We start from the raw sequence: 12,616 nt of genomic DNA, 5'->3' as shown, positions 1-12,616 counted from the left end.
CCTTCCTTCCTATGGAGAAATGTCACGGAAATTCCACCTAATAGTAACGGAAGCTTGCCCAGAAGCAGAGAACCACGGTGTCTTTCTCATGAATTAACCAGACCTATAGTATTCCCAAATTGGCCCAGCCGCTTTGCAAATAGATCACTTCCTGAGTAACGACAGAGTGATGGTAGACATACTGTACTCACGCGGTCACCGAAAGAAGGCGCAAGCTTCTGATGGTTTAGCTTCATTTCCACATAAATTACGTGTGTGTATTCGGCCGTATGATCTCCAAACACACTAATTTTACGCAAGGTTTCGCCAAACAGCCCAAATAGACGGTATGAAGAAAGTGGTTTTGCGATCTATGCCAGTTGTCTATCTGACGTATCAATTAGTCACCCGAAATTACCTACAACTGTAGCCAAAGTGAACCAGGGCTGCATACACCATGGCGCTCCCTTTGCAGAGGTGGGCACAAAAAACTGAATATCGGCCACACATCTACACAACACATATTTCACTTTCACTATTGTGTCTTTTTGTTTCTTCCTGCAGTTAGGTGACGCAACAGCGCCACAGATCTTGCGGCCATGTTTGTTCGCACTGGTGGTTCACCACCAGTGCTCTTAAATTCAAAAGAAAATGGGCATCGATGTTTTCACAGACGAATGCAAAAATGTTTCTTTGTCGCTTTTCGTGCCATCGAGCCAGTGACCGTATATCCACTAACTTGATACAGCACTCCTTGGGCGTCCATGCAACAACTTGTATACTCTATCAGCCGGTTCAGTGTGCTGAACTCAGAAAGACTAGAAGAGGAAACTTTCAAACAAACATGATGAATTTATCATTATTCTGGTTTTGGAATGCTATCTCCCGGAAAGTGAGTAGGAAGTCATTCAAATATCTTGAAAACATCTTGCTGTCTCTGGATCTAACATAAACACATTACTTAATGTGAAGGCAAGCGAAAGCACTAAGAGGCGCCAGTAAACTTACAGTTCAGAAAATTCCGCTACCTGAATGAATAAGAACAGTACCCTTCTTGCCTTCTGCGCTATGGAATTATACACACTTAAAACATTTAAGCCATTCCGGGCACACATCTCAAGACCTCCGTTTCCAAAACAGCTCAAGTGTGTGCTCATTGGTCTGTTCGCTGAGATTTGCAGCTCCACCATGCTTGGCTGACACAGGAGCGTCGAGCATCACACCCGAGACACTATAGTCCAAAACGGTGCGATCTCCGGACCGTCTGGCTCAGGTTTGCCTCGAAGTTATAGTGCCTGAAAGGAATTTCATATCCCTTACCCTTCTAAATGTCATATTTGCGTGCGTCGAAGGGTTCCTTCGGATTGCTACAAACGTGGATGCATCAGCGGACACCTCTAAATTGGCTGAATGCACCCTGGTGCTACAAAAATTGGCGCGGCATCGAACACACTTTCCAAAGACGGCTGCCATACTGAACATACTTCGCGGAACTATTGGGCGTTGCCTTTGCATTCAAAACTATTTAATACCCAGGTATTTCCTTGGCTATTCTTCTGCTTCTCTGGACAGAACATCACTAGTTCTCGTATCCGGAATCTATCAGTACCCCCGGCTGTCCAGCTGCAGGTGGTTGACTCCAGTTCATACACAGAGCTTAGTTTAGCAGCGCATCAGAAGGGGGATTATGCAGACCCATGAAATTTTATCGAGAAACTGCGGGTGGTAAGGTGTGCCACAGCGTCTCGCATAAGCTGTCAAATGTCCTGTAGATCAACGTCGGTGCGCAAATTTCACTACAATTTTGAGGCTACCATGTCTGAAACATTTCATAAGTTGTTGTTCAATAATTTTTTTCAGCTGAAGATGGTGGGTTTGAAAGCCACCGTTACTGTTCCTAGAAAGCACCCTGAGCAAGCCACTCCAATAATTTGGCCATCTTGTAAGCAGTAGACCCAGGATCAGAGGAGTGGACGGTGTGATTCTGGTAATCCTCCTGACGTGTTTGGTGGGGCCCGGGTGCTACACGCCACCTAGGCACACGCGAGCAAACAGATCTGGAACGAAAATGCATTGCGGGAACGAACAGGAAGGACATCTAAGCCAACCGCAACTTGCGACCTATGTGATGACATAAGAATTCAAAAATTTTGCTGTCCCCATCGTCTATGAAGGAAAGGATAAAACAAATCTTGAATCTCGTGCGTGACAACAAATTTGAGGACTGGATTTCCGGGTCCACGAGGATTGACCCCGGTTATTTGGGCGTTCGAAACGACGGCTGCAAGTATTCCACTCATCTTGTATCGGCCTTTACTTACCCATGATGGATCGCCTTAAGTTTGGACCATGGGGACCGTCACTACGGCCCTACTTGTAGAAAGATGACTAATTCTGCCTAGGTAATGTTAGGAACGTTGATGATCTGTGCATTGCCACCGTTCGAGGACTTATCGTATTTATATCCCGTTACGCCTTATTGCATATCATCGCATGTCACAGACTTAACGCAGTTTTACGAAACTTCGTATAAACTGGAAATATTCATGCCATTTATTAGAGAAACAAGCCTAAACTCTCCCTGAAACCGTTTTTTGAACCAAAGAAACCTTTGCATTGAGTTTCAGCGTTTGACGGTAATAATGCGGTACCTTAGAATCTCTCCAGACAGTCGTCATTTTGTTGAAATTCGTTGAAGCTGAGTCAAGGTCTGCCTTGAGAACGGAATTGCTACTCTCAATTGCCGCCATTGCTGAACTTGATGTCTCCATTCAAGCGATGGAAAAGTTTGTACAGAAGTCAGTTTCTCCATGTTTGCTTACTTGATTTGGAGATATTCCGAGAGCATACAGAAACATAAATGTTTTGGCCTTGTCCGCGCACGCCCAAAATAGATCAGTAATTTGTGACGGATGCAGTGAAAGTGTCTTACTCTAGAGCAAGTGTCACGCTACACAAAGGCAAGGAATTCGTCGCAGCTAGTGTGGTGGACTTCTCTATGATAACGAACGCACGATCTTTCGGTTGCAAATTAAGAATTATTTCTTATCAGCATACAGAGAATGAGCGAGTTCACGGGCAGCACAGATAGACATTAAAATAAGTCGGCCAGCATTTTGGGGCCCTGACACAGGTTAAGAAGGTTCAGACGGTTTTAGCGTTCATTTAAAACGCTCGTTCTACAAATAGTGGAGACTACTGCGAGGAAGCCATCAAACGAGGTACGGCAGCTGCGGTACAGCCATCGCGAATTCATATATGGATCCGTGTAGAGCCCCGCTCTTGAACACCTTGGGTGAGTCAGTTTGGGTTGTCGAGGTATTTCAGATCGACATTGAAGTCGTGACGAGCGCGGACCAGGGCGATTCTTGGGTCAGTCTAGGGTGCAGGATATCCCATTGCTTCCATACAAGCGAAGCAGTGGGACTCAAAACTGGAAAGTGTCAGGGAGGTTTTTAGAGGACACTGGAATGAGGCACAAAATAGTGTAGTAGAGTAGTCACAGATCTTAACTACCATACTGGGTGACACTATTCGATTTCGACAACGATAACGAATATTCAGGTGGGGATAGTAGAAGATGGCGTTATACCGTCGGCGCGAACGGATTTGGCTGCATGTGAATATGAGTGACACGCATTGGCTAAATGATGCACCATTAAGGCCATGGTTCGTAAGGCAGTCAATCATGAAACTGAGCAGGGGTGTTAGAAGACGATTCCAGAAACTGTGGTCGAAGCGTGTGTAACTTCCTAGCTAGCTTGTCTGGAAGAAGTGGTTAGATGGTAGACATTTGGCTTGAAAAAATATTGTGTATTGGAGATTTGTAAGGCTGCGGATAAAGACAAGTCAACTAGAGGCTACAGTAAACGATCGCATGTTGACTGCGGGCATGGCTAACTTTCTTTTATTACGTTCAAAGCAGACAGAGGAGCTGACAAGCTGTGAAGGTTAGTTGAGTTTACAGTTGGTTGAGGACAAGAGATCTGAGAAAAGCGTGAGGCGTGTGGTCATTTTGCACATTTGACGTTTCGAAATGGCACAGCGTGTGACGTACATTCAAGCGTTCGAGGCGCTGGCAAGCTCAATTAGTTCGCAAAATGGTTTTCTAGGTATTGAAGGCGATATTTTTCTCGCACAGGCACTAGTCACTGCACGCCATTTCTGCGAATGACATTGCTGAGAAGACATATCCATAACTATGCACATACTTGTCACCCGTGAAAACACCTCACTGACCTCATACTCCTGCTGCGGAAGGCAGTACGTTCATGTAGCTTGCGCAGTCAGCGTCCATCGATCGCTCAGGAGACAGTGACAGGATTGGGTAAATTGTGACGATGTGGATTACTTTGATGTAGATTGGGGCATAATTGTTCCAGGGGCAAAAAGATGGAGAAAGCCTTGAAGTCCGTGGTCAGATCATTATCACCACCAAGCAGATTATAATGGGTGTGGCTGACCCGGTCGCTCATGAAACAGGACGGTTAGAGACGAGATTGTGGAAATGGAAACGGGTGGCAAGACTTCAGCATGCAAGACGAATTAGATGAAACCCAAACCCATATGAGAGCACGAAGAAAAGCCTCAGATTTGCATGAAAGAGTGAGCGACTTTGAGTGCGTTATGCGTACATGAGACACGAAAGTATTTTTGTAGCCACAACAGGATACCAAAGAGCACAAAGGCGTCGTTTAAAAAAGCAAGCGATTAGGCTGCTGAGCAGTGATATAGAACATATATAGTAGTTGATGACAGTACTAATTTGTATGACTATAAGTTAGCAAAATTTTTGATAAGAAAGACAGATTATTTGTTTCCATCAAGCTGCGGTGAAGTTGTGTCTGGAAGAAGAGGTGGAGTGGGATTAGATATGAGTGCTCCAAAGGAGAAGATCTGACACCAAGCAGCCGTACGCTCACTAGATTTTTACTACTGCTTCATTTACGGGTACATCTTGAGGACCCTGAAATATGGCAAAAGGTTTTTTGTGTTTTACCTTATAAACGGGTTACCACATGTGACTCGGTGGTAGTCAGTGGACTTGAAAGTTCACGCACTCAAACAAAATAATATAAGCAAAATATTACTGGAATGTGTAACCGGATTAAAATAACTTCCCGTTCAATCACTAATTCGAAAACCACATAGTAGTCACAAAATTAATTTCGGTTTACTTTCAATGAGCGGCGATATCTAGTGTACGTGACTTGGTGAACAACTGTGAAGAACCCTAATGTGAAGTTGTAGCCTCGTCGACATTACCATTTTCTGAACAACTTCTAACTATGGTACCGATTAAGTTGGGAAGATGAAAGAGGGGGGGGGGGGGCGGAAACTCATATCCTTCCTTCAGGGATTGTAAAATGACAAATCACGATATGTTAACACTTCATTAGGACCTGGACACAAATGACAATCGGTACAAAGAGGCCAATGTTAGATTACAGAAGCCTAACGTAAGATAATTTTGCCCCTGTTCCAAAATATAAATAATTCACTTGGAACATTGGGCAAAATTTCATTAGATTTAGTCAAATCATCATGGGATGCAGCTGTTAGCTTCCGAAGTTCTTGTTCCTTCTTCTAAACTTGAGCTGTTGTAGCTGAGGAAGTCACTTCTGCTGAAGCCATCCTTTCATGCGCTTTGCTCACTCAGTTTAGCTGTGGTTCGATTCGCCAGCCTTATCCTTCTGATTTTGCTCACGAAAACGTCCTTTGATTGTTAATGCATGGTTGTCAGCTTCATACCTCCTTAAATGCGTGTCGTGGCATCAAGTTTTCTGCCTGAGTAACCAAAGCGATAAAAGGAATAATTGAGCGATTGGGAATAATACGAGCGGTAATGAACCGAGCACAGGAAAATTTAACATTGTTGTTCTTACCGCCTCAGCATATTTGTTTCAAAGGAGTGTGAGTGAGTGTTCTTCAAACTGGAGTCACCACCAACAACGACAACCCAACAGAGCTTTCACTGTAATTGAGATTGTGCTGCGCACTACCAACCAGGGATCGATTTGTGTGCAATACATAGACTAAAGAGGTATTGCATTCAAAAGACGACGAATAGGAGTATCAATAGAAGCGCCAGGAAACTTTTCAAGTTGACGTCGTCAAAATCTTTACAATCATCCAGTTCACATTGAACCCCGAAGAAAATCGAGTGAACGGATCTTAGTGAGGCGCTTAGGAGAAGAAATAATAACGGTAGAGAAATGCTTAATGAGGACAGCCCTCTATCGTGACTTTACTGGACGAAAACGTCGAATTACGCAGCATTGTTCAAGCAAGGGGATATAAGGAATCAGAAAATAAAAAGGGGAAAGGATGACTGCAGAAAAGAACAATGTTGAACCACACGACGTTTTATGAGGACTTCTAAGACAACACCGAAGACAAGGTTGGACAAAGCCACTGAAAACCACATGCCAGCCACTGATTTTAAGGGAGATTATTTCTATTTGCATCAAATAAGTCATCACCGAACCTTTGACGGTAGTCCATTATCAGTAGCTAGTAAAGTCTGCCGAACGAGCCGTGCCTTACCATAGCTCTTCTTGGCTGCACGGGCGTAGCTGTTTCTTTTACCAAGTGACTCACAAGTTAGTGCATAAACTACGTCGAGGCCTTGGGAAGTATTTTCCACGGAATTTTGATTAAATTCGGTGACAGGGATCTCATTGGCTTCTGGCTCACCTGAGATGCGAAAACAAAAGCAAAAAACAATGTGAGTCAGCTGCACAACCTGCTCGCGTCTTCAAAACCTCGTTTCAGAGTAAAGGCGCACATCGTAAACGCAACAGTATTCACTTATCTGGCATGATAAGTGTCAACGCCACCCGCTTAACTTGGCTCCGGAGTTCAACGAATGATTTTACAATGTCTACGGTCATGGACGCGGACCGAGTTGCCGGGAATGTGGTGAATGAGTATTGAGCAGTTGATTCATGTAATAGTTGCCATACAGCAGAGCAAACGTCTCATCCAGCGTATCAGCCTTGTCCTTGCGTACCGGAGGAGGACCCGTTCGGGCACGCCTGCGAATGATTGTGTTGAAAGTACTGGGCTAGTCGTTGCACATCGCACGCGCTTCAACGGCCAGCGAGTGGAACCTAACCGAATTCACTTAATGTGTTTGTCATCGGATTTGGCCGGATTAGTTGTTCCACACCAAGTGTTACAGTAAGCTTCCGAGCATGCTCCGCCTAGGTACCCAGTCGGATAACNCTAACGCACTAATTTCCCTACAGTGTACTATTCGCTTGGACTAGGCAAACAAAACTTATTCATCAGAGTGAGTCACTTCCATAAGCTTATTAATCTTGGTCTTGGAAGTTTGCAACCAGTGAAAGAAACAAGAAATGACTGTGAAGTTGGGCAGTGCCGCCTTCAGGCTACTTATCTATGACTTATTCTCATCTACCACAACCGTTTTGACAATAATCACGGGCGACGTCATTCGCACACAACGTTCAGCTGCTATATCGTAACATCCTTATGATTCATTACGGATAAATGAGTGAACCACTACGACAAACACCATTGCTATAGGTGATTACCACACTCCACAGCGGGTAACAACCTCTGTTGCACTGGTGTGCCGGGTCTTCTTGCACAACATCTTCGTATTTCGCAAACAAGCAACGCAAACGCACGGAAGTAAACGACAAAACAATCAGGCTACCATCGTCCCAAACAAACCTAGCAATGGGTCCGAGTTCGCGCAAGGTCTTTCGTATACCCTGCAGATTACAAAGGTGGTTCTCCAAGCGGCTCATTTTATCGCACAGCATCGTCATCTGTTAATTCAACTCCATAGTTTTTCTGGACATGGTCCCGATTTACATGGATGACTTGTGACACCTCAACAAGCTAAAAATAATCTGCCACGGTTGCTTATTCGGGTGCCGGCTGCTAGCGTACACTTGTTAATCATACCTTCGTAGGTCTTGTGACTGTTGCACGTTAAAACTAACGATTACAAGGCGACCTTCCCGGTGACTCACTCACATGAGGGGCCAGCAGTCGAAGTCGGCGTACTTGAACAAAAGTGAGTTGGGTGATTATGCAGACAATTATCCACATACCGACGACCATGCCTATTAGCGTTTCAGTGTGAACTCGCGTGTACGAATTGGCAAACCATGAACTCATAACAGACGGATGGTGCAAGCACTTCACCGGAATTTGGCTCATACTTCGACGCCGATAAATTCTGCCGGCTGGCATAACGTTTGGATGTTCGCTGCCAGAATTATCACAACTTGAACTCCATTTTCCACGAAGAAACGACGTTTGCAACCGGAAAGTTACTGGTGCATCTGCCTTGCTTTAATACGTTCCTCCAACGAGGCATCTTTTGAACCATCAAGACATCTAACTACAATAAAAGCTCATTTAATGGCCTCGGAATACTGAGCGCTAACCTTGCAGTGATTGATGATTTACCGGTCGCGTTCAGCAACGCGTCGCAAAGACACGAATCGTAAGAGGAACAGGACACCAATGATTAAACGCAGCTTCCCACCGGCGTTTTTTATCATCCTGATATACGGGTATATGGCCTTCCTTGATATACTCGTAGCCCGGTCCAGACCTTAGGACGCCAGCCGGTTAATGAGAGTTGAGTGTTTCATTCAGTTATGAGCATTGTCCTAGAAAGATGTCTGACACCTAGATGAGGATGGAAAGAATGTAAAATAGCTGAAGGGAAGAGGAAGCTTTACTTGAGCTGTCGCTTGTTTCCGATTAACGGGCCTGCTGTATGGAGCCAGTCGGCCAGCTCGGTTGATGGTAGCACGCGATGGCTGATGTGGCCATAAACTATGTCTTAAAATCGGACTTCAATCTTCAGTCGGACTTGAACAAAGGAAGGGAATGTGGGAGATTTTACTAAAATGCGTTTGCAATTATGAGGAATACGACGATGGTAGTGCCATGTGAAGGCGCGATAATTTCCAAACTTGCATGACAGCTAAGTGATATGCTTTAACATGAATGACAGCTCATTCAACAGCACAAGAATTACATTGTTACACACGTGTTTATTAACGGGCAAAATATAATACTTGGCACAATATCTTAAAGCTTGAGCGATGATGGTCGTAATGTTGAACTCCATGAGGTTCATCAAAACTGACCTCTTTGAGTTCATTATTTTTGCTCACATTGAAAACCATTGCCATTCAAGATGACCATGTTTTTATTGTACCAATAAACCAGAGAGATTATTTTTAGACCGTTGATCTACAATTGGCACCCGAGTCGCATGTCCAGTGGCTTAGGTCAACAATATTTTAGATTAGATTTTACACTTTACGATTTGACAGAACGAGAACCAAGTGTTTCAGGTTGTACGACTACCTTTCAAATGGATCATTTTATCAAGTTAGGAATTTGACTTACGAATTGACTTGGAAGTGACCATACAAAGGTGGTCAACTGCCCTAATCTTATCAGAGATGGATAACTGTACATGCAGAACGCTCTCACGAGGACGCATTTTTAATAACTTTACATAAGGTAAAGTTGTAAAAAAGGCAGAAAATCCCGTTGTTTGCGAATTCGAAATTTACCCATTGTAATGCTTTTTGGTCTCTTTAAATGCTCCACACTTTCTGAAGTATTTCTACAGGGAGGTCTTAATTTTTGGCAGCTGACCACATGTTAGCCGGTTGATGCTCGCCTAGGAAATCCATTCACTCTTCCGCGGACTAAATATATGGAGAAGTGGCCCAAGTTCAGATAGCGTGGCGGTGTTTGGGCAGTATTTTTTCATCTGGAAAGTGGTGTGAGCAAATTCTCTACCAGAATAGCTGTAATAAAACAATTTGTGTTGGCTTATAATTCAAGAATGTATGATGGACTATTGCATTATTTTTGTGGTTTATGGTTTGGCGCGAAACAAAACAAGCATAGAAGTTGCTGAACATACTGACGGAAGCGAATCCCCGACACAAGGTAGAGTGATTACCCGAGGATGCAACTTAGAATATGTGAGTACGGCTGATAATGACTGTCGCCACAGACAATTTCATTGCAGCGAACTAACTACACAGAAATTTGAAGAATTCCAACAATATATTAGTACTATTATTTATTAACCATACAATAATATTTAGGTAGGAGTACAAAAGAGGGCCGACTAATCGACCAACTAAAACCTAAACCATTATTAGTTAATCGTCCAAGTATCCCACAGGTCTGGAGGTAAACACTAGCACCGGAGCTCATAGAAAATAAAACCAGCTTCACCGTAGTGAAGCCATTTTCGCGCTGGCTGGTGCACGATGCTCTCATATAAAGAACCATTAATTAGAAACGGGGAAAATACTTGGGAGTGACGTTCTCGATTCGGGGCAAAACTGGTTCATTCTAGAGGAATACTCCTTGAAGGAGGACGCCTTTTACTGGCTTCTTGAATGTTTCTTCGAGGGCGAGCTCATTTCGAGAAGGTTATATATAGTGATCGCTGATTTGACTCACTCCTGCCATCAAAATTCACGATGTTTTGTATTTGAAAATATTGCCTGAGGCACCCAGAAACATGCATTCAAACCAGTTGTAGTCTTTTACTCTTTTAAAATTTGATTAATTATGTAGGTCATGTGTCTGGCTCTGCGTGAGACTCTTGTGAGCCTGTGGAGGAATCTGTTGATCCAACGTTACGGCCTATTCATACTGCCAGAGGATGAACCAGCTCTAAGACTTTATGGAATCTTTGATAGCATTATATTGTAATTCACAACAACACTTGCGGTTGACAGATTGTAATGCCAGGTGACTCACGCCTACTCACGTAGGCGGCAAGGCCATGCTACACAGTTTATCTGTAGTTATTCATTACTAATAATAGTAGATATTGTTGTAACCAGTTATCAGGCATGTGCAAGTGAACAAGTTCAGAATAAATGTTATACCAAAGTTCATGTGGTACTTGTAAATATTCAAACCCTTCATCCACACAAATCCTGAAACATCATTAGCTGTTCACCAAGAGCAGCACAAAGGGATAGGTTCCCCTTGCGTGTTTTGGTACTGACTACAGGTCGTGTTTGATCTCTTAGTGTATTCAGTTACATTACTAGCAATTTGATTTTAGTCTCAGGAATATCTATCTACTTCTCCTTTAGACTGCCTGACAGAATTGCCGATTTCAAATAATGGTGAGGATTGTTTCCATTACTAGTTGTATGTTCAGGTATTCGTTGAATAAATATTCCTAGAATCGGTTTCCAATGTACGCACAACTAATTTTGGCCACATGGACCGAAGACCACGAAATATTCAGTTCTACTATTGCCAGAAACGACAACGACAGAAGTTCAAGTCCATGGAATATTCCGTTTGGAGTTAAATACCTGGATGCGTTCTCAAGCATAATTTTTGATGATACTCATTTCGTGAGCTGGATGCTTTTGTTACACATTGTACTGTCTCCCTCTACACAAGGTGCAAGCCTGTTTTTTCGGATGAGAATTGTTGATGGCATCCAGCAGCTTCTCAGGAATATCATCGGCTTTCAGAGTGAACCCTTCCAGGCGATGAGAACCGGAACTGTGATATTAGTGCATTCTTGAGGAATTCCGGCATTCTACACCACGCAAATTGTTGGTGAAGAGTTAGGTGATCTCCACTCCACCCATTTTTAGCTTTATCGGCTTATCTCTGAATTTCAGGGCTTCCGCTGCTAAAAGGGAGGTGGTCACAGCGCGTTCGTAGACGGAGTTAGGTGATCTCCACTCCACCCATTTTAGCTTTATCGGCTTATCTCTGGATTTCAGGGCTTTCGCTGCTAAAAGGGCGATGGTCACAGCGCGTTCGTAGACAGCAGCGATTTAGTGGCGCAGCAGGTGCTACGTCATATCTTCACCCTTTTCCCACTGATCGTTAGCATTTCACCGTCGGTGTTGCGAAATTTTTGGTCAGAGGTTCCATGTTGCTTACTCAGTGATTACGGACGTGTACACGTGTAATTCTTAGTCCAATCAGGCTCATGCCGTCAGAAGGTGATTGTGAGGTAAACTCTAAAATTTGTATGGCTGATTCTTTTATTCGTCCAGCTGATCAGTCCCAACCAGGACAGAAGGTCTCATGGAGCTAAGCTTTTCATCAACCAGTCACATATTTACTATGCCATTCGGTTAAAACTTCGAGGATACGTCTCGTCATTCATCAAGTGCTCTGTAGAGATGGATCATCAGTTGCACAACAATAAGAATGTATCAGTGGTCAGGGTTTTTCAACCTCATTTTCCGAACCCGGATTCCTAAAATTCACGGAAAATTTACGCGTACACAGATGTGCAAAGTAAGATGAATGTTTAGCAAATTTTTGGAAGCTTCTTCGCTGCTTTAAGTTCTACACCATTTGAGTAGTAAAGTAGCTGCAAATACAGGGAAGTAAGGAAGACCCTTGATCTATCTATAACGACGACCATAGTTTTGGAGATGAGATGAATATGGCTTCTGAGCTGCTTGTCACAAAAGTCCCCAGAATCTTTTCTGATTTGTTTGGTTTCAAGGTGAAGAACTGTGGTTTCTGCAAATTACATGTGGTCCACACAAATCTTCACTACCATGAGGTTAAGAGAGATTGTTGGAATATTTTTGAATATTTTTCGAATTTATATATATAT

The sequence above is a fragment of the Opisthorchis viverrini genome (genome assembly GCF_000715545.1).
Source record: "Opisthorchis viverrini unplaced genomic scaffold opera_v5_106, whole genome shotgun sequence".
NCBI classification, from domain to species: domain Eukaryota; kingdom Metazoa; phylum Platyhelminthes; class Trematoda; order Opisthorchiida; family Opisthorchiidae; genus Opisthorchis; species Opisthorchis viverrini.
This window is presented reverse-complemented; position numbering follows the sequence as displayed.